We start from the raw sequence: 23,798 nt of genomic DNA, 5'->3' as shown, positions 1-23,798 counted from the left end.
ATATCTCATTGTTTTGAGAAGAAAACCCAAGGCGACAAATCATTTCAAATTAGAAAAAAAATATTTTTTTATGGTACATACTTATTTGCTGATAAAAAGCACGTATTGACATTATCCATATGTATGCGTGCGCGTGCGGTTATTTGTTAGAATATTTCTTAGCTTTAAATAAACATTATTAGAACAGCTGCAATCTCTTGACGCATTTTGGAAATTTACAATGAGCCCCGTGTTCTACTTCTAAGCAACGAATTTCCGAAGCTTCACTTCAAATTTGTCATGGGCTGCTTTTTAATTTTTCCCACAAATTGTAGGAACGGGATCTACATGTTTTACTCTGATTTGGTTGGAGTGCATTTTTGAAATTATGTGACAATCAAATTAGAACTAAACCTATTTTTATATATTATTGATGTATTATGTGTGTCTGTATGTACAAATGATTGATTGAATGATTCATTGTTGATTAGTTGAAAATGATAAGTGATCCATCTTATCTTATCTTATTAATATTATCAATGCAAAAGTTTGCTTGTCCAGACATTTGTTTTTGTGACTCAATCACGCAAGAACAGCTGGACGGAATCGGGTAAAATTATATCCAATAGTCTAGATGGATCTACTAGATATATGTTTTGTATTTGTCCAATAAGGCGCGCCAGTCGCTTCTTTTCTCTGCCACCCGGCGCCAATTGGTCACACCAAGGAAGTTTAAATCGTTTTCCACATGGCCCTTTCATCTGAGTGTGGGCCGCCCTCTACCTCTGCTTCCATAGGCGGGTTGCGACAGAAACAATTTCTTGGCCGGAGCCTCATCTTTCATTCGCATAACATGGCCTAGCCACCGCAGCCACTGCATTTTGATTCGCTGGATTATGTTGATGTCTGCGTAGAGGTCGTACAGCTCATCGTTAAATCACTCCCAGAGCCACTTTATCTGATGTTTTCACGGTCCATGTCCCCTCCCCCTCTCACCCTCTGGTGCAAAATCTATAAATTCTTATAACTCGAAATCAATTTTCTCCTAAATCAATAATTTTTTGTATCTGGCTCATACAGATCGATATCTAAACAATTTTGGGAAAACGATCGGTGACGCTCTCCGTCTCCTCCCGCCATCCTCCCTCTTTCAATTGTTTTTGGTAGCCAGATCCGTGCGCATCTTGCGCAACAAAATACAAAAGCATTGTGAATTCATACAAATGAAAAATCTTTCTATTCCTCCATTGCCATACCTACCTGTCAAATAATGCTGACAGGGAGAACGGCTGTCGCGAATGGCCAGAGAATGGAAGAAAGGTTTTTTGTTCGCGGTTAAGAAATTAAAGTGCCATGATTTGCTCATTTGTGTTTCAAACCAAGTTTTGTTTCAAAATGTGTCCACAGAAAATGAGACTACAAATTAATATTAATTTTAAAAATGTTGTTAACAGATAAAACATGAGCAACCAGTTAAGCAAACATTTTAAAACATGTAAATAACGCAAGATACCAGTCGTCTTAAAAAAATGTTGAAATTAGAGCTTACGATTTCTCGAAGATGTTCGAGAAGTGATTTCTCGCGAGATTCTCGAATCTCGAATTTCTCGCAAAGCTCCCGAGATTCCCGAATCTCGAATTACTCATAAGGCTCGCGAGACTCTCGAATCCCGAATTACTCATAAGGCCCGCGAGCTTCTCGACATTCAACTTAATCGATTCATTGGGTGTTTTGTATAGAGCTTACGATTTCTTCTGGAGCACAAGCCAAAATATCCGCAAAACCAAAAGTAAAAAACCCCGAAATGTATAGCAAATTGCCAATACAGCGACTGAATTGAAAGTCAAGAAGATCGCGAGTATTACGAGTAATTCGAAATTCGAGAATCTCGCGAGCCTTACTAGTAATTCGAGATTCCAGAATCTCGCGGGAAGTCGTGTTCTTGATGTCTCGTTGAAAAATAATATATTGCAAACAAAATTATATGTAAAATAAATATGTTTTGAGTTAAATGTCATTGAAGTAATATAATCAACAAAAAAGTCACAAGTAAAAAAACCAAGTTATAAATACTGTCCATACAGCGATTAAGTAAGAATGTCGAGAAGCTCGCGAGATTTACGAGTACTTAAGACACGAGAATCTCACGAGAAATCGAGTTTTCGATTTCTCGGGTCTCGAAAATCTCGATTGTGTTCGAGAAGAAACCGTAAGCTCTTGTTGAAATACACTATTGAGTAAATGATTTAAGTAATCCAACAGCGATTTAACAGGTGACACAGGCTGTTTACTATTGTGAACCTTTTTTTAAATATTCGCCACTTGCATGAATTCACAATGTACAAAAGTCGCATATCAAATATCAACAGAAATCAGCTGTTCTATCAATCAATCATATAAAAATTTACATGCGCTTGCGCTGCCATCTGGCGAATGCTAGCAACTGCCGGTAATATACTGTTAGTTCTCTTCTAATCAAATATTCACAATTGTGCCATAGTACAAATAGATTTCTTTGTGTGCTCACAATCGTTTATTTTTAACAAATTATCTTAATAAAATATAGCTAAACAAAAGCATTACGACCAATAATGCCTGAAGCTCGCCAATAGCACGAATCTTCATCTTTACAAACAAAACTTTATTTATCGATTTAGATTCCATATAAGTGCGAAAAGGGGACCTGCATATAAAAACAGCAATTAGAAATAATATATACGATTAACACGCTTTTAATAGCTTTACCTGTATGTTATGTGCTCCTTTATTAACATGCTTTTATAATTAGCTTCACCTTATTTGTAATACCGTCGGGGTCATTTCGGGACCTTTCCGGAATCATTTCTGGATGACTATCGGTATGCGTTCGGGATCCCGTCAGCGTTATTGCGGAATTTTTTCTGTATTATTTCGGGACCCGTCCGGCGTCATTTCTGGATGGGCTACGCGATATAGCCGGGCTTCCGTCAGGGTCATTTCGGGATCATTTCGTGATCATTTCGGGTTGGTTTTCGGTATCCATCCGGATCCCGTCGTGGTAATTTCGTGACTTTTTCTAGACTATTTCAGGAATCATTTAGGGACCCTTCCAAGATCCTTACTGGCTTCGTCCGGGATCCCGTCGGGGTAATTTCGGGACTTTTTCGATATAATTTTGAGACCCTTCCGGGATCGTTTCTGGATGGTTTTCGGGATTCGGCCGGGATCCCGTCGGGGTAATTTCGGGACTGTTTCTGGACTATGTCGGTTTAATTTAAGGGCGCTTGCGGGATATTTTCTGGATGGTGTTTGAGATCCGTCCGGGACTCCGTCCGGGTTTTCCCAAACTTTTTCGAAACTATTTCAGGATCATTTGGGTACCGTACAGGGATCATTTCTGTGTTGTTCAGTGGATCAGTCTAGAATAGCGCCTTTGTCATTTCGGAAGTTTTTTGGGAATATTCCGGGACCTTTTGGAGATCCTTCCAGGAGCATTTCTGGTTGGTTTCTGGGATCCGTCCGCAATACCGTCGGGGTCTTTTCGTGACTTTGTCTGAATAAACCGGTTTCTAAACCGGTTTTCTGTTTATTATCGTTCTCATGTCAGTTATTATCATCCTATTTTACCTTTTTTCTTAATTTAATTGGACGCAGTGACACTTATCTGTTGACAAAGCTTTTATTGTGCTGTATGCATTTTGTAGTTGTCTCACAATTTGATGGTGTTAAGCCCCAGTAGGAAATATATCTCTGGCATTGAAGGCAACCACAAGATTATGCTTAATATTTTATGCAAAGAGTCAAAAGGCTTTAAGGTGGTACATTTTAACGCGCGTAGCCTTAGTGGTGGCAAACTTGATTATGTAAAGAGCATTTTTGAAGAGCTGGATATTGATGTCATATGTGTTTCAGAAACGTGGTTTACATCTGTTATTCCCGACTTTTATTATAATATACCTAATTTTAAACTCGTACGACATGACCGAACTAGTAAGAAAGTGGGAGGCGTTGCAATTTATTGCAAATCTAGCCTTAATATAAAAATTCTGTCAACATCGGATAGCCTAGAAACCGAATTTATTGTTGCTGAAATTTCAGATGGCATTGCAAAGGTACTAGTTGCTTGTGTATATAACCTTCATAACTGTTTCATATTATATATCTGAGTTTTTACTTGAATATGAACGATATGTTATATGTGGAGACTTGGTCTTGTCGAGGATTTGTGCTTTAAAATAAACTGTGATCTGATAGCAATTTCCGAACGGGCCCGGAAAAATTGTCTCCGTCTAAACGCGTCCAAGTCGTATGTGTTACCCATCAGCAATAGTACTGTCCATGTTGAAGATATTCCCAAGCTTTTTGTTGGTAATAACTGTCTCATATTTTCTGACAAGATAAAAAATTTGGGTTTTATTATGAATTCTTCGCTGAACTGTTCGAACCATATAAGCAAAGTTGTAAGCAACGTGTACACTGTTTTGCGCAGGCTTAGAATGTCAGCCTCATTTACACCGTTAGACACAAGAAAAAATTAGCTGTGCAATTAATTCTTCCTCATATTACATATTCTGATCTTGTGTATAGTAAGCTGGACTCTGTCTCGTCTCATAAAATTCTAGTTCTGTTCAATAATGTTACCCGCTACGTCTATGACTTAAAGCGATATGACCACATCTCCTTGTGGAAGAATAAACTTCTGGGGTGCAGTATCTTAGATTATCTTGCAGCTAGGAACTGCATATTCCTGTATAAGCTTATTGAATTAAAAACTCCTACCTATCTTTACGAGAAGCTAAAATTCACAATATCTAATAGGCTAATTTAATTCTCCCTAAATACTCCTACTTATCTTCTTCGCGGTAGTTCTTTGTTCATGCTGTGAGACTATGGAACTCCATTCCTGAAGCTATTAAGGCAATCGCAAATCGAGGTAACTATAAGATCGTTATACAGAATTACTTTGGAACTAATGGGTAAATGTAACTGCGGTTTAGCTCCATCCTATTTCTATTTCTATCTAAGTGTGCTATTCTAAGTCCTTACTTCTTTGACGTAAAATCTTATTTTCTCCAACAAATACCATATTTAATTCTCATACATTCTAATATAAACATACGCAATTAGTTATATATAAATATTTTTAAGTTATTATTTTTTGTAATTCTTGTATTTACCTATAAGTTTATGTACTATAAAGCCAATTCTTTACTATATAAATAAATAAATAAATAAATAATTTCGGGATCATTTGGGGACCCTATCAGGTTATCAGCTCATTTAGTACTTTTTTTCCATCTATTACAAAAATAAAATACATTAGACAAAAAAAATTTTAAACAGATAACTTGATAAATAGACTAACGTGAATAGCCCATATATTTTATTTTCTCCTTGCGGGCGGGGTCGCGGGTAAAGGGTAGTGAAAATATAAAGCTAAAATAATAAGAAAATTCTATAGAAATATCATTTTAAAAAGCTGTTTAAAGATTTTGTATTTTTCATCATTAAGGGCATTGAAATTTTAATTAGGCACTTCGAACGAAAAATTTCCTCAAGGTTAAATGGGTTTAGTGAAAAAAACCAATTCCTTTGTATAATTAGCTTTAATTCAAATGTAGAATTGTTTTTATTGTTCAAATTCCTGGAATCCTTTTTTGTTTATTTTTCATTCACACGACCCAAGTATGCATAAATAGCGTCCACAAATTTGATCTTGGCAAAGAGGATAAAAAATTAAGAAGGAGGATTATAGGATAGTAGATATGGAACGGCAGTGGGAGGAATTTACCCTACATTTTGCCCCTGCTTCGTTTTCACTATCTGGATTAAAAAAGTCATAAGCCTGGACATTCGCGCATTTTAGTGATGTAAATTGCATGGCGCCAGCGCCAATGATGGTGCCAGCGGAATGGTAGCTCATTGACGCAATGACTCCAAGCGAATTTTTGACGGGCGTAGTACATTTTACTTGCGCTATTGAGCGAAACGATTTTTGTTTGTCAGACACAAGATTTTAGGGTTATTGGCGCTACGGGCAATGATGACACTGATTTTAGTAATTCTAATTGAAGTTTACTTTGGTTGTTGCTGCATTTCGTAGTAGAAATATTGTATCTAACTCAAGCTGTTGTGCTCAACAAACATTTAGTTAGATTCTTGTTGTAGATTTAGGTATGCGTATTTCAAACTTTGAATTTTTTGTTCTGGTCCGAAAAATTTAGCTTGCTGCGCGGAACACCAATCAACCAACTAAACAACATGCTCCTTGCAAAATGCATACCTTGACTTGCTCAAAAATATCCCAGCTTTTTAAAAGTAGCAGTAACATTTTACCAAATCCCAAGACTTTTGGGGGACGCAAGCGGCGGTATTAAGCCAAAAACACCTGAAAAATCCAATCTACCAAACACGCCAACAACCTAAAACCGCTTGCTGCAAGTAAGACACCCAATCTTTGCAATGGATAGTCACGGCAAGTTTCAGTAAATCCGTAAACTGAATATGCTGGAGTCTCTACCTCCGTACCGCATTTGGTTCACTTTCCTCTGACTTAGTAAGATAGGGCGCCATAATTGGAAGATACACTTTGGCACTCCTGAAAAAGCTCAGAGGGGCTCTCAGCCTTACCCATACAGTGTCGGTAACTCCTTTGCTGAGCCACGTCGAGTTAACTACCACCTTATTAGAAGTAAATATCAAATTCTTGCAGAAGAAGAAAGCAAACATCCTCGGGAGTCACGCGTCAATCTAGCACAATTTCGAAAGGGTTAGAACTTAAACTACCCTCTCAATTGTGATGTTGGGTTAATGCCTCTACAAGCGACTTCCATTATGAGACATATCGTGAAAGTCGCGCCACTTGATTGGCGAGGCATTGTTAACCATAACAAAATATATGTTGGCATCCATTAATCTTAAATTTCCCCATTTTGGTTTTACTTATTACATTTTCTTATTTCTAACTATAACCTTATATATATGTATGTAACCTTGAAATATATGTATGTAAAGACCAATTATGCAAAATACTTAAATACATCCCACACAGTTAACTGTTCCTGTATGTGTGCATGTGTATATTAACTCCGACTTCACCTATGTTGACTCACTCAGCTGTCAAAAAGCCGCAGTTAGAAATGTTATAAATGGATTTTTATGTTTCGCACGGAAGTTTTCGCAGCCAAATTTTGTCACCAAAAGCTATTTTGATGGCAGGCATTGGAAGAGAACAGTTCCTTGCCTACTAAGAAAAATTATTGCCCATACCCTAAATTCCTTAAAGAAATATATGTACATACGTACATTAGGGCGGATCAAATTGTATGGGGAAAAACTTCAGGTGCACATCCAATTTCTGAACCTATGGGTCATACTGAGTAATATTGTCCATGGGAACATAGGTCTGAAATGAAGCTTCCCTAGTTTTGTTAGAAAATTTTATATCCCAATCCGAATAGTGGCTCTCACAAATAAAATACATGAAAATAAATGTCAAATTCGGATTTGGATTGGGATATAAAATTTTCTAACAAAATTAGGGAGACTCGAAATTCATTTCAGACCTATGGTCCCATGGACAATATTACTCAGTATGACCCATAGGTTCAGAAACTGGATGTGCCTTTTCAACAATAAATTTGACCACCCTAATGTACATTCTCATTTCTGAAACTGCATACTTTTAAAGGAGTTTCCTCAAAGAATTAGGGGCAGGGAATTCTATATACAAATTAGTTTCTGGTATCAAAACTTTCCTGAAAAATGTTGTGTAACAGAATATCTATAGCATATTCATTGGATTGGGTCGATTTATATGGACGAAAGTGAACCGATATCGCGCCATCGATTTTTCAATAGGATTTGGGCTCAGGAAAAAAAAGTTCCTCTACGCATATCCAAAAAAAAGGGATAACTGTTTTTTGACAAAAAAAAAAACTTTTCATCGTCCCCATGTTGTGGTTTGACAAACACTCCAAGTGTATTTCTACCATAAAAAGCTTCTCGAGTGAAAATTCATCTCCTTACAGATGCCGTTGGGAGTTGGCATTAAACATGTCGGCCCCGTTCCGTTAATTTGTAGGACAAATCAATGGACAAGCTTGGCTTAAATATCCTCCTAAAGATATCGCGCCTTATATTTTTTTTTTTTACTTGTGAGGCATGTCTCATTGTTTTGAGAAAAAAAACCCAAAGCGACAAATCATTTCAACTTAGAAAAATAATTTTTTTACTGTACATACTTATTTGCTGATAAAAAGCACGTATTGACATTATCCATATGTATGCGTGCGCGTGCGGTTATTTGTTAGAATATTTCTTAGCTTTAAACAAACATTATTAGAACAGCTGCAATCTCTTGACGCATTTTGGAAATTTACCATAAGCCTCGTGTTCTACTTCTAAGCAATGAATTTCCGAAGTTTCACTTCAAATTTGTCAGGCGCTGATTTTTAATTTTTCCCACCAATTCTAGGAACGGGATCTACATGTTTTACTCTGATTTGGTTAGAGTGCATTTTTGAAATTATGTGACAATCGAATTAGAACTAAACCTATTTTTATATATTATTGATGTATTATGTGTGTCTGTATGTGCAAATGATTGATGGAATGATTAATTGTTGATTAGTTAAAAACGATAAGTGATCCATCTTATCTTATCTATTCTATACATATTATAAAAAGTAAACACTTTTTTTCCTGTCACGGCTTGACGCGCAAACGCGTGGACGGATTTTAACCAAATTTACAGACAGGTCAGGTACATGACTCCGCATGGTTCTTATGGTCTTTTTTCGAAATCGGAAAAAGGGCCGTGGCACCTCCCATACAAATGGGATTTTATAAAGCTAATATAATAAGAAACGTCTATAGAAATATCATTTCAAAAAGCTGTATAAATACATATTTTGTATTTTTCATCATTAAGGGCATTGAAATTTTAATTAGGCACTTCTAACCAAAAATTTACTCAGGTTAAGTGGGTTTAGTGAGAAACAAATTTTCCTTTCTATTAAAGCTTTAATTAAAATATAGAACTGTTTTTATTGTTCAAATTCCTGGAATCTATTTTTATTTATTTTTCTTTCACACGACCCAATTATGTATAAATAGCGCCCACAAAATTGATCTTGGTGTAGTTTATACTTAAAAAGCGAAGGAAATAGTCTTAAGCTAAAAACAATTGTTAAAATGAATTTGGGGAAATATTTCGCGCGTTTGTTTGTTATGATTAGCTGCCTATTAACTTATACTAATTCTCAAGCTCCCAACAAAGGCGTCAGGGGGGCGAAAATAAAAATGAGTCCATATTTAGTATCCATACACTATAACCAAGTATATGTCTGTGTTGGTTCGTTAGTCACTGATGAGATGGTGCTTACAGCTGCAAGTTGCGTGTTTCATTTAGGTGTGGACTTTGTAACTGTTGCAGCTGGCATAACGGATTTATGTGATAAAGGCGTACATGGACACCTTAAAAATGTGATGGAGATACGTATTCCAGAAAAGTATGATGACGAAACAAAACATATAGATGTTGCTGTGCTAAAATGTGAAAAATTTAACCTCCAGGATAAAACAATAGACATAATACCAATAGAACTTCGCTCTGGTTTATTTCTAAAGGAAGTAATATTACGAGTTGGTGGATGGGGTTGGACAATTGCACAAAAACTCGGATCTACTAGCTTGTCTTCATTACCATTTAGTTATTGTGAGAATCTTTATAGAAATGCAGGAATAAATTTTACACCATCAATGATTTGTGCTCATCATGAAAAGGATGATGTGTGCGTTGAAGATCTTGGAGCACCGGCAGTTTTGTACAAAAGACTTTATGCGGTGGCCTCATCTAATCGGCGTTGTACGGACGTCAAGTCCACGAATGTTTTTACAGTTTTAAGTGATCCAGATGTTCGAGCATTTTTAGGTCAATCGATAAGAATATAATTGCAGGGTGTTGGTTTAAATCGACTGCTGAATGCTATTATTTTGCTAAGATAGAGTTTTTTCGAAATGGTAGCTGAGAAATGGTGATATTTCATTCAGCAGTCGACATGACAATATACTTCTTTTTGTGTTATCTATAAATAAATGCTTATAATTGCGATAAAAAAAAAACTGAAATTTTCTTTCATGGGTACATACAAATGGTAATACTAAAAAGTGGAGCCTTTGCTATCTTTCTTCAGCTATCAATTCATTTTATTTGAATACTAGCAGACCCGGCAGACGTTGTTCTGCCCTCAATTTGGTCTATCTGCATACATCTTAATAAGCGTTTTCTGCCTAACTCTGCCTCCCCCCTCTTATATTTTTCTTAGTCCTTTTATTCACTCTTCCCTCCGTCTTTTTCGATTCATCTATCTCTATTTCGTCTCACCTATCTCTTCCTCAGTCTCCTTTTCCTTCCCTCTTTTCTCTTCTCTCAAGTTCTTCTCATTCTTCTTCATCACTTATTGCCAGTCCCAGAGGGTACTATGTAATTTGTTCCAGTCCTATTCCGAGTCCCAGTCCCACTCCGAATCTAGTCCCCAGTCATAGTCCTAATCCCAATCCCAGTCCGTCTCTGGTCTAGTGCCCGGAAAAAAGGACCGTAATTACTAATACAGGCAAATTAATACACCAAATTTCAGGCAAATCGAATAGGGCGTACATACGTATATGGGTATGTGGGTATTATTAATTCATGTCTTTATTTCGGCTTCGCATGCTTATTTATCAGTTTTGCCAGGTTGATGCGACTAAATCGAATATGACAATGGAAATTACTTTAAAGCTCTCAGCAACAGCTTTCATTTGATATCCATATTACACACACCTTCTCGAGGTATCCGGGTCTACGTTTTGGCCTATATCTTGAGACCCTAGCCACCCAGCGATATAAAAACTACTCTGCACTAAGGCACACATCAACAGCTTCAATTTGATACCCATAATGTAAAAACACATCCTAGTGTTACCCTGATCCACGTTTTGGCCTATATCTCGAGAACCTAGTCAGAAATAGGTATGAAAACTACCCTCTACTAAGGCTTTCATCAACAGCTTCAATTTGGCACCCATAATGTAAAAACACATCCTAGTGTTACCCTGGTCCACGTTTTCCTATATCCCGAGACCCTAGTCACCAATAGGTATGAAAACCTCCCTGTATTAAAGCACTCATCAACAGCTTTCATTTGATATCCATATTGTATAAACACATTCTAGGGGTGTTCGAGTCCACATTTTGGCCTATATCTCGAGACCCTAGTCACCCAGGGGTACGAAAAATACCGAGCATCAAAGTACTCTTAAACAGCTTCCATTTGATACCCATATTGTATAAACACATCCCAGGAGTACCCAGGTCAACGGGATAAAAAGTATCCTATGTCCGTTCCCTGGTTCAAAGCTATCTCTCAACCAATTTTCAGCCAGATTGGTTCATCCGTTCTTGAGTTATGCGTAGTGTAACTAATGCGACTTTCTTTTATATATATAGATTTTTTTTTTATATATATGGGCTTTTCCATCCCATTTCGACCAATTTTGAACCCGTCCCCTTTAGAATTGGCTGAAAGTTTTTCTTCTTTTTCTAGCTTACGAAAGACGTTTTTCAGATATTTTTCAAAATTTTTCATCCAACTCAAAAAAAGTTATGAATTTTTAAAAAACACCGTTTTTGTTTTCAAAATGCTATAACTTTTTCAAAAATTGACCGTTTGGGATAATTTTTTTTTAAATATGGTTTTAAATGTACTTTTTGGAAAAATTCAAAAAAATTTTTTAAGTTTTTTTTTTTTTGTAATTTTTCAGTTTTTCGAAATTTTTCGAATTTCGACCTTTTTTTTTCTCATAAAAAACTTCAATCAATTATGCAATCATCCCCACTAATCCTGGAGTGGGCCGAGAATTTTTTTTTTATTTAATTGAAAACAAAAAAACTTAACATTTTTTTGTTTTTTTTTTCCGAAAATTTCATTTAAAAACATATTTAAAAAAAAAAAAAAAATGATCCCAAACGGTCAATTTTTGAAAAAGTTATAGCATTTTGAAAACAAAAACGGTGTTTTTTTAAAAATTCTTAACTTTTTTTGAGTTGGATGAAAAAATTTGAAAAACTTCTGAAAAACGTCTTTCGTAAGCTAGAAAAAGAAGAAAAACTTTCAGCCAATTCTAAAGTGGTCGGGTTCAAAATTGGTCGAAATGGGATGAAATACCCCATATAGATTTGGTTAAATTTGAACGCATTTTTTTATCATCTTTTTTTTAAATCACCCTTGAAATTAAATTTTTATTTTGCGTCATAAGGTAAACCCACCTACCAAGTTTCATCGCTTTATAGGTCTTTGTTAATGAATTATCGCACTTTTTCGGTTTTTCGAAATTTTCGATATCGAAGAAGTGGGCGTGGTTATAGTCCGATTTCGTTCATTTTAAATAGCGATCTGAGATGAGTGTCCAGGAACTTACATACCAAATTTCATTAAGATACCTCAAAATTTACTCAAGTTATCGTGTTCACGGACAGACGGACGGACATGGCTAAATGAATTTCTTTCTTCGTCCAGATCATTTTAATATATAGAAGTCTATATCTGTCTCGATTAGTTTATGCCGCTACGGAGTACCATTATGCGAACAAAATTAATATACTCTGTGAGCTCTGCTCAGCGGAGTATAAAAATTTAAAATTGAAAACTATTTTCTTTAAGCTTTATTCATCATTGAATAGCAGAGTAATAGCCCAGCTGATGACGGGCTTCTTGCCGCTAGTACTACCGATTCAATTAATTGAACCGAATTAATTAATCCAATCCGATCCGGATAAGCACCGGCGCACATAGATAGATTTTCAAGTTTTAGGAGGCCAAAAATATTTTATTGCCTATATCTTCTTAAAACTGTTTAATAAATGAAAAATTATAATAATTTGTGTAATTAATCGGTTATGTTAAAAAAATAGATATTGCACTGTGTCACACTAAAAAAATTATGCGCAGTGAGGCTATTTTTCATGCTGTACAGCAACAAGGGTGTATCAAACCCTCTATCTAAACCCCTATCTGCAAGTATCTGCAGCTAAATTTAATGCAGTTGGCAAGCTAATTGTGCCAAGTACCATGTTCAAAACTAATTTTCACTTGGGCGGACTTGGAAACATAACAAAACTGGTTTTGAACACCAAAAATCAAAAAAACAAACAAATTTTTTTTTAACATCCTAAATAAAATAGGGTCTTTATCAATTTATAACTTTTAAAAACACAAACACCATTAATAATGTTATTATATACCTGAAATATCAGAATCCATGACAATTACTCAACTCAACTGTCTTAAAACTTAAAATTTTCACGATAAAACATGCGATTTCAAATAGGTTAAAAAAAACATAACACGCGTTTCAGAAATAGCAAAATTCCGATTACTTGAAAGCTAACGCCAGGTATGCGATGGATGCGAAGGGGTAGAATTATTGTTCCCCTGTCTTTTCTTAAGGTGTGGGAGTGCTTTTTCTTGTAATTGTGGTAACTTTCAGAAATTCAGTTATGGCCGCCTAAATGTCTAAAATCTACCTATGTGCGGCGGGCCAAAACTTAACGCACACAGTGTTAATAAATTCTTTTGCCAACACTTCGCCGGATAATGATATACCAGCCGTATACGACTAAGAGCGTTACCTACCGCGGGTGAAGTGTGCTTCACTGGCTCAATTTCCAGTTGAAGTTCATGCTCTCACTTATCTAGAAAAAAAAAAAAAAAACACTGACGCACCTAATGTGTGTCCTAGAGTTGGCAAATATTTGTGTACCTGTGACTTCAACGCAGCTACTAAAATATCTCAGTAAGTTTCATAGTCAGCTTTGAAGATGTAACCGTGTGACTGTTTGACTGTAACAGCATCTACTACTCGTGCCCTACCTCCCAATAATATCAAGCAAATTTTTTCGATGTTACTTTACCCGGTGCTTGAACTCAACCTTCAGCCTTGACCTTCATCGTAATAGGCGGAGCACGTTACCACCACACCATGGCGGCCACCATACCGAATTTAAATACAAATTATTTCCAAACACAATCAGAAGCAAAAGTAGAAAATCGATTTCTATTGTCGTGGTATTTGTTTTGATTCGGTCACAGTGTGTGTGAGCAATAGGTCAAAATCACTTATCACGTTTTTCATCAAATTCACGAGACCATTCAAAATTATTATGAACCTAATTGTTTTTGAAGTCATGACGTTATTTTGAAACAAGACTTCCTTCTCTGGTCAAAAAATCACTCTTTAGTAAAATTGAATATCAACTGACACGACTAGGTCAAACTCTACGTTATCAACATTCCCTACTGAAGTCCAACTCGCAACTTCGCATTGTTATCAAATCTCAATGAAGCTTTTGGAAATATAATAAAAATACGAGCAAGAATTTTCCATTTGCACAAATGGGATGTTGAATAGTTTGGCTAAATATGCATATTAGACTGGGTTGATTTATTAACCGATATCGCGCCATCGATTTTTCGATAGGATTTAGGCTCAGGAAAAAAAGTTCCACTACGCATATCCAAAAAAATAATTTTCGAGCCTGCGAAAAAAAATGGTGAAAGGGTCAATTTTTCGTCAAAAACACTACCCAAAACCCAAAAAACAATTGCCTTTGTTTTTATCGGCCCATTGATAAATGATTCAAGGTTCTATTCGAGCTCAAGGACAGAACAATAATAACAGATGGCGCAACACTGAATAAATATAGTTGGTAAGAAGGAATAAAGGAGCGATTTGTCAGTCAAACAAACCACCGCTGTATAACTAAATGGTTAGCGTAGCGTGCCTAAAGCGTACTGAGGATGAAGGTTTAGCACCCTTCGAAATGGGTCTATCTGCGCAGCTATGACAGATTGTCTGAAAAATTTTCTAATTACTATTCCAAAAACAAAATACAATTTTTTAAAAAAGAAAAATTAAAAAATAACAATGATTATCATTAGAAAAAAATTATTGTTCTGGCCTTGAGCTCGAATCGAACCTTGAATCAAAACCCAAAAAATATTTTTTTTTTCTGTTATCGCCAAAGTTTTTAGCGGACCTTTTTGGGTCGGACAGGGTATACATCGTGGTATAAATATTACAAGGTAAAACCCGTGAGAGCCGATTTGACGTTTAAAAAAAATTTTTTAATTCTCACTGCTCTCACATTTTTATTTTTTTATTTTTGTTTTGTTTTCATAACATAAATATAAGAAACTGTAATATATTTGGTAATTCTATACGACAGCATGACACTCTTAATACAAGTCCAAAAATATCAAGAGGGGTATCAAAATTTTTCATGTGGTTGTTGTAATTTTGATGATTTTGTGGTACCCACAAAAAAAAATTGTGAACATAAGTAAGTATTTTGTGTGGATATAGTTTTGGTATCCGAACCGTTGTTGCACCCACCCAAGGTAATTTTTTATAAGCGCGGCGAAAGGCCGCCAATGCAGAAAGGTGTTCTGCGCAGAAATACTATGGATGCCGCCATCGGTTTCGGAATACTCCGGGGTAATTTTTCGATTTTTCGCTAATATCTTTTGAACAATCTGAAATTTTTATTTTCGGCCTTCGGATTATTGTTGTCGAGGTCAATACGAGTCTTTTGACATCTCTCTCGGTATTTTGCGTTCTAACATTAATATTATGATATTCTCCAAACCCGAATTTTTTTATTGGTAGAAATAACTTTTTTTTGATGGAAAAGAAATCTCAACGGTCAACCGCATTCCAGAATTTTCAATTCAGAACAGTATTGTGGTTTCCCGCAAAAAGAAGCATCAGGACACGATCCTCTTCTGAGGAATTTTCTTCAACAAATTGCTGTGCCAATGTGTACGTAAGATATACATATGTACCTACTAATAATAACAATTTGGTGTGATATATATCCGAGGAGATTAAGGTCTAGCTTTCCATCCAATTTAAAGGCTACGTATAGTGTATTCATTTTTATACGACCTGGCTCGCCTAAGGACAATTGTTACCACCGAGGGACAATCGTTACCATTTATAGCAATTTTCTTAAATATTTTTGATGGATAGGCCAGCACACTAAATGTACACCACGGTGGCAGACCTTGGCCGTTCAGCCGTTAAATTCAGCCTCCACAAACTATCATACTCCAACTGGATGATGGTGTTTAGCTAAAATGCGAAGAGCTACAGCGCTTTTGCTGGCAAGGGCAAGTTATGGGAAGATTTCCACTGAGTTCCGAAAAGCAGGTGGGGGAAGACTTTAATTTGAAGCATTTTATTTTTTGGGCAATAAAAAAAGTGAAAATGTCATACCAACAATTTTTTTGTATTTTCTTTGGTTTGGCATTTCCACAAAGTTTAAGAGAGTGATTTTAAAATTTCTTTAAAAATCAAAAAACCATTATGGCCGCCAAGAAGAGTAAATGGTTTTACCTAGTAGTATTCATACCATGGTATACATCAGAGATCTGCTTTGAGTACTAATAAAATTAGTGCACTTAGTCGTGAGCGAAAAAATTGTGTCTAAATGTGTACTTAGTCAAGAACAGACAAATACTATAAGTGATTAGCACAAAATAGAAAATACATACGAGTGCCCCGTAACACATATGTCTCATACATAGGTATATGACATTGTTGAGTGTAAACTGTAAGTCGCTTTAACTCAGTAGCACTTTGATTTCGTGTGTAATACACTGTATACTTCGTTTATCATCGGTTTTACTTTGGCGCTGTATTCAGTTTAGTTTCGTGCACATCGTTGTGTTACTAGCGTCAGAAGACTGATATGACTATATTCATTTTATTGCACTATTAGTCTTACTTATTCCAATTAGTCTTTTCGTATAACACAGTTGACTTTCTTGCTCAATAAGTCAATTGAATACTGAACTGCTTCGTGGCTTATGAGCGGTTATTAATTTTACGAAGCATGATTATGTAAATGTGTGTTAGTGGATATAAGTGCTTGATGTTCTTTGTTTGCATACGCACTAATACTCATTTTTTGCTTAGTCCACTAATAACCTTAAAAGATGAATAATTGCAACTCACTAGTATACATATGAAATTTTTTTTAGTAGGTCATGAAAAAAAACCTTAAAAATCAAAGTCGAAAAAAAATAAAAAAAAAGAAATTTCGGAGGCTCGAAAATCATTTTTTTGTTGGTATGCGTAGTGGAACTTTTTTTCCTGTGCTGAAAAATCGATGGCGCGATATCGGTTAACTTCCGTCCATACAAATCGACCCACCCTAATGCACATGCATAAAAAGGGGTTTGAAATAAAATCAGAGTCAAGGTTGACAACAAAAAAAAAAAAAAAGAAAAAATTCAGCGAAAGTTGAGAGCAATAACTATTTTCCCACTTTTACTTTTTGTGATTTACATATATACATATCTGCTTAAATTAAGTTATTCTGCGATTTCAGTTGGAAACAAATGTGTAAACTGCACATTTACAAACACTAAAGCACTTCGAGCTTAACAGCTTTTTACCATCGTATAAGACGCTAAATCAAATTTTGAAACTTTTTCGATAACAAAGCTTATGCAATTCGCTACAAAATTGAAACTTTTTCCGTATACTTTTCGAGGTTAACCCTTTTGTAGCTTTGTTTTTTTTTTTTGTTTTATTATCGGTTAAATATTGATATGAAAATATTTTAGTTAAAATTTCGATTTATTTTCAGCTTTCAATCGATTTGTTATCGGCTTGCTTTCGAAGGGTTAAACATGTGTAATCGATTTTATATTGAAATTTTATAGGTAAATGCCAAATCGATAACTTTTCGGTATCAAATCGATACATTTTTGATTGCAAAATCGATAAATTTTCGATAAAAAATCGTTAATACGAAAACAAGTATTTAAGTCTTTGAAAACAAATTGATCTCCTTTTGATAACATATCGATAAATTTTTGATAAAAAAATTTCGATAATACTCCGATGAGAAATTGGTAACATCTCGATTATTTTTCGATGATAAATTCAAAACCTTTCTATAGCAAATGAGTAAAAGTTATCCCGTTGATCAAAAGTGGATTTAAATTAATTTAGTTTATTGTATTTAATTAAATTAAATTAAATTTGATTTTAGTTTATTTCATTTTATTTTAAGCCACTTACTTTTATTTTATATATTTTATTTTTTTTTAGCAACTGATTATTATATGCAAATCTAACCAAATATTGTACAAAACTGCTAATCCCAATAAAACCCTTCAAGAAACAAATTTCAGCTCAAACCTGAATACATAACAGCGTGCTTTGCTTTTGCAAACACTTTATATATCACCATATATATTATTTCTAATTGCTGTTTTTATGTGCGGATACCTTTTGGCTTTGGACAATTTTCGTCGTAGTGCTTTTGTTTAGCTGTATTTTATTAAAATAATTTGGTAAAAATAAACGATTGTGAGCACACAAATTTTTCTATTTGTACTATGGCACTATTGTGAATATTTGCACTGCATTACCGGCAAGCTGTTGAACAACTGCATTTGCACTACACAACGCTAGATGACAGTGCTGTATCTTTTAATTGATTGACAGCTGATTTCTTTCATAATTTTGATGGTGACATCGTAGCCGCATATAGCAAATAAGTACAGCTGATTTCTGTTGATGTTTGATTTGAAGCTTTGAAAACCGTTTAAGTTAAATACCTGCATACATACTGTTTAGGGCAATTCCTCTTATTTTACACCTACTAACGTTCATATCGCTAAATTGTTGAATAAATAACTCCAATATCCAATAATGCAAAAACGGTCTTTATTAGACTACTTTGAAGTACTTCACAGTAACACTTAACTTCACAACCAATAGCGTGCTTAAATCAAACTAATTGCTGCTTACTCAGATTTCGTTCTTTTTATACTCTCTGCTGTCTCGTTCGCATATTTCTAGGCAGGGGCGTAGCGCGGGGGGTTTGGGGGTTTAAACCCCCCTTGCGTCAGGATCATTTTTTAGGTCGTTAAAATTCAAATATTTGATGTTTTTATACTCAGTTGAGCAGAGCTTACAGATTATATTAACTTTGATTGGATAACTGTTGGTTGTACAGGTATAAAGGAATCGAGATAGATATAGACTTCCACATATCAAAATCATCAGTATCGAAAAAAAATTTGATTGAGTCATGTCCGTCCGTCCGCCCGTCCGTTAACACGATAACTTGAGTAAATTTTAAATTTTAAATATTTAAAATGAACGATATCGGACTATAACCACGCCCACTTTTTCGATATCGAAAATTTCGAAAAATCGAAAAAGTGCGATAAAGACGGATAAAGAGATGAAGCTTGGTAGATGAGTTGAACTTATGACGATGAATAGAAACTTAGTAAAATTTTGGACAATGGGCGTGGCACCGCCCACTTTTAAAAGAAGGTAATTTAGAAGTTTTGCAAGCTGTAATTTGCCAGTAGTTGAAGATATCATAATGAAATTTGGCAGAAACGTTACTGCTATTTCTATATATATGCTTAATAAAAATTAGGCAAATCGTAGAACCACCACGCCCACTTAAAAAAAAAAAACTTTAAGTCAAATTTAAAAAAAAAAAAGTTTATATCTTTACAGTATATAAGTAAATTATGTCAAAATTCAACTCCAGTAATAATATGGTGCAACAAAATACAAAAATAAAAGAAATTTTCAAAATGGGCGTGGCTCCGCCCTTTTTCATTTAATTTGTCTAGGATACTTTTAATGCCATAAGTCGAACAAAAATTTACCCCTCCTTGTGAAATTTCGTAGGGGCTAGGATTCTAGGACGATAACGGTTTTCTGTGAAAAAGGGCGAAATCGGTTGAAGCCATGCCCAGTTTTTATACACAGTCGACCGTCTGTCCTTCCGCTCGGCCGTTAACACGATAACTTGAGCAAAAATCGATATATCTTTACTAAACTCAGTCCACGTACTTATCTGAACTCACTTTGTATTGGTGTAAAAAATGGCCGAAATCCGACTATGACCACCCCCACTTTTTCGATATCGAAAATTACGAAAAATTAAAAAAAAATGCCATAATTCTATACCAAATATGAAAAAAGAGATGATACATGGTAATTGGATCGGTTTATTGACGCAAAATATAACTTTAGAAAAAGGCTTTGTAAAATGGGTGTGGCACCTTCCATATTACGTAAAATAAATGAAAAAGTTCTGCAGGGCGAGATCAAAAGCCCTTGGAATCTTGGAAGGAATACTGTTCGTGGTATTACATATGTATATAAATAAACTAGCGGTACCCGACAGATGAATGGTCTGGTTCACCCTGGTCCACATTTTGCTCGATATCTCGAAAACGCCTCCCCATATACAACTAACGGTCACTCGCTTTTAAAACCCTCATTAATTCCTTTAATTTGATACCCATATCGTACAAACACTTTATAGAGTCACCCTTGGTCCACCCTTATGGCGATATCTCGAAAAGGCGTCCACCTATAGAACTAAGGCCCACTCCCTTTTAAAATTCTCATTAACACCTTTCATTTGATACACATGTCATACAAACACATTCCGGGGTTACTTACCCTAGGTTAATTTTCCTACATGGTGATATTCCCTTATTTTGTCTCCATAGCTCTCAACTGAGTATGTAATGTTCGGTTACACCCGAACTTAGCCTTCCTTTCTTGTTAGTGATGTAAATTGCATGGCGCCAATGACGGTGCCAGCGCAATGGTTGCTCATTGACGCAATAACTCAAAGCGAATTTTTGACGGGCGTAGTACATTTTACTTGCGCTATTGAGCGAAACGATTTTTGTTTGTCAGACACAAGATTTTAGGGTTATTGGCGCTATGGGCAATGATGACACTGATTTTCGTAATTCTAATTGAAGTTTACTTTGGTTGTTGCTGCATTTCGTAGTAGAAATATTGTATCTAACTCAAGCTGTTGTGCTCAACAAACATTTAGTTAGATTCTTGTTGTAGATTTAGGTATGCGTATTTCAAACTTTGGCTTTTTTGTTCTGGTCCTAAAAATTTTGCTTGCTGCGCGGAACACCAATCAACCAACTAAACAACATGCTCCTTGCAAAATGCATACCTTGACTTGCTCAAAAATAGCCCAGCTTTTTAAAAGTAGCAGTAACATTTTACCAAATCCCAAGACTTCCGTGGGACGCAAGCGGCGGTATTAAGCCAAAAACACCTGAAAAATCCAATCTGCCAAACACGCCAACAACCTAAAACCGCTTGCTGCAAGTAAGACACACAATCTTTGCAATGGATAGTCACGGCAAGTTTCAGTAAATCCGTAAACTGAATATGCTGGAGGCTCTACCTCCGTACAGCATTTGGTTCACTTTCCTCTGACTTAGTAAGATAGGGCCCCATAATTGGAAGATAAACTTTGGCACTCCTGAAAAAGCTCAGAGGGGCTATCAGCCTTACTCATACAGTGTCGGTAACTCCTTTGCTGAGCCACGTCGAGTTAACTACCACCTCATTAGAAGTAAATATCAAATTCTTGCAGAAGAAGAAAGCAAACATCCTCGGGAGTGGCGCGTCAATCTAGCATAATTTCGAAAGGGTTAGAAATTAAACTACCCTCTCAATTGTGATGTTGGGTTAATGCCTCTACAAGCGACTTCCATTATGAGACATATCGTGAAAGTCGCGCCACTTGATTGGCGAGGCATTGTTAACCATAACAAAATATATGTTGGCATCCATTAATCTTAAATTTCCCCATTTTGGTTTTACTTATTACATTTTCTTATTTCTAACTATAACCTTATATATATGTATGTAACCTTGAAATATATGTATGTAAAGACCAATTATGCAAAATACTTAAATACATCCCACACAGTTAACTGTTCATGTGCATGTGTATATTAACTCTGACTTCACCCATGTTGACTCAGCTGTCAAAAAACAATAGTCAGAAATATTATAAATGGATTTTTTTGTTTCGCACGGAAGTTTTCGCAGCCAAATTTTGTCACCAAAAGCTATTTTGATGATAGGCATTGGAAGAGAACAGTTCCTTGCCTAATAAGAAAAATTATTGCCCATACCCTAAATTCCTCGAAGGAATATATGTACATATGTACATTAGGGCGGATCAAATTGTATGGGGAAAAAAGATGGGAAAACTTCAGGTGCACATCCAATTTCTGAACCTATGGGTCATACTGAGTAATATTGTCCATGGGACCATAAGTCTGAAATGAATTTCGAGCTTCCCTAGTTTTGTTAGAAAATTTTATATCCCAATCCGAATAGCGGCTCTCACAAATAAAATACATGAAAATAAATGTCAAATTCGGATTCGGATTGGGATATAAAAATTTCTAACAAAATTAGGGATACTCGAAATTCATTTCAGACCTATAGTCCCATGGACAATATTACTCAGAATGACCCATAGGTGCAGAAACTAGATGTGCCTTTTCAAGAATAAATTTGACCCACCCTAATGTACATACTAATTTCTGAAACTGCATACCTTTAAAGGAGTTTCCTCAAAGAATTAGGGGCAGGAAATTTTATATACAAATTATTTCTATATACAAATTAGTTTCTGGTATCTAAACTTTCCTGCAAAAATGTTGTGTAAAAGAATATCTATAGCATAGTCATTGGGTTGGGTCGATTTGTATGGACGAAAGTTAACCGATATCGCGCCATCGCTTTTTCGATAGGATTTGGGCTCAGGAAAAAAAGTTCCACTACGCATACCCAAAAAATAATTAAAAAAATGGCGAAAGGGTAAATTTTTCTACCAAAACACTCCCCAAAACCCAAAAATATTGTTGTTTTTTTTTTCAAAAAACTGTTGTAAAAGCGATAATTGTTTTTTTTTTTTTTGTTTGTTTGAGAAAAAAAAAATTCTTTTCGTCGTCCCATGCAGTGGTTTGACAAACACTCCAAGTGTATTTCTACCATAAAAAGCTTCTCGAGTGAAAATTCATCTCCCTATAGATGCCGTTGGGAGTTGGCATTAAACATGTAGGCCCCGTTCCGTTAATTTGGAGGACAAATCAATGGACAAGCTTGGCTTAAATATCCTCCTAAAGATATCGCGCCTTATATTTTTTTTTTTTACTTGTGAGGCATGTCTCATTGTTTTGAGAAAAAAAACCCAAGAAGTTTGCTCGACAGACAAATTTTTTGACAATTGCAGCCATTTTGCTCCCAAATCGAATTGACATCTGTTAACTGTGTTGTTTCTTTGCGATTTTTCGAAAAATATTAGTAGCAGAAATAGGAAGCAATCAGTTTACAAATACCCGATAAGTACTGAACTACATAATTCTTTAGAATCCATGATCTATCAGTGTGGCTGAACATCGGTTTTATGAAAAGTACGGACACCAAGGAATCGTGCATCGATTCACGTAAAAATGACATTAGTAAATAATGAAGATGCCATAACGAAATGTACTCATTGAGTATGTTAACTTGTTCGGAACATTCGTCTCCATTTAAGAATATGGTGAATCGGTTTATATTTTGAATATTATTTATCTGCGGACCCCATGAGGTAGTATCAAACGATCGTGTTCCGAATACTCTAAATTAACGGTTTATCCGGAACACTTCCATGAATTCTTAACAAAAAGGAGCTTTCCGAAATTTCAGAATAAAAAGGTGAATACTCCCTGTGTAGCTGGACCGCATAAAAGCTGAACTCTTCTGTCAAAGTGAATACCGGAATATAAAGTTCTAAGACAATAAGCCATTTTCTTTTATTTTTTTTTGTCAGACCATGTCGGCTGCCTTTTCAATATCATCCTATCTCAAAATATTTTTCAAAAACTTCCCATTTCATGATTTGTCACAAAAACGCCCTATATTCGAATTA

General features: G+C 35.5%; 1 protein-coding gene and 1 long non-coding RNA gene across 10 annotated transcripts in view; one reads left to right on the top strand and one right to left on the bottom strand.

Moving 5' to 3' along the window:
- Fili (Fish-lips) overlaps positions 1-23,798 on the top strand; it is a 603,882-nt gene that overhangs the window by 410,512 nt on the left and 169,572 nt on the right. The window lies entirely within an intron of this gene.
- On the bottom strand, positions 2,551-18,775 carry LOC137243176 (uncharacterized). Its single transcript, XR_010950466.1, has 3 exons — positions 18,765-18,775; positions 2,726-3,623; positions 2,551-2,663 (listed from the first exon to the last, which is right to left on the bottom strand). It is a non-coding gene; the product is annotated as an uncharacterized lncRNA (long non-coding RNA).

The sequence above is a fragment of the Eurosta solidaginis genome, chromosome 3, assembly GCF_040869045.1.
Source record: "Eurosta solidaginis isolate ZX-2024a chromosome 3, ASM4086904v1, whole genome shotgun sequence".
Taxonomy (NCBI): Eukaryota; Metazoa; Arthropoda; class Insecta; order Diptera; family Tephritidae; genus Eurosta; species Eurosta solidaginis.
Note: the sequence above shows the minus strand (reverse complement) of the source record. Positions and strands in the feature narration are given on the sequence as shown.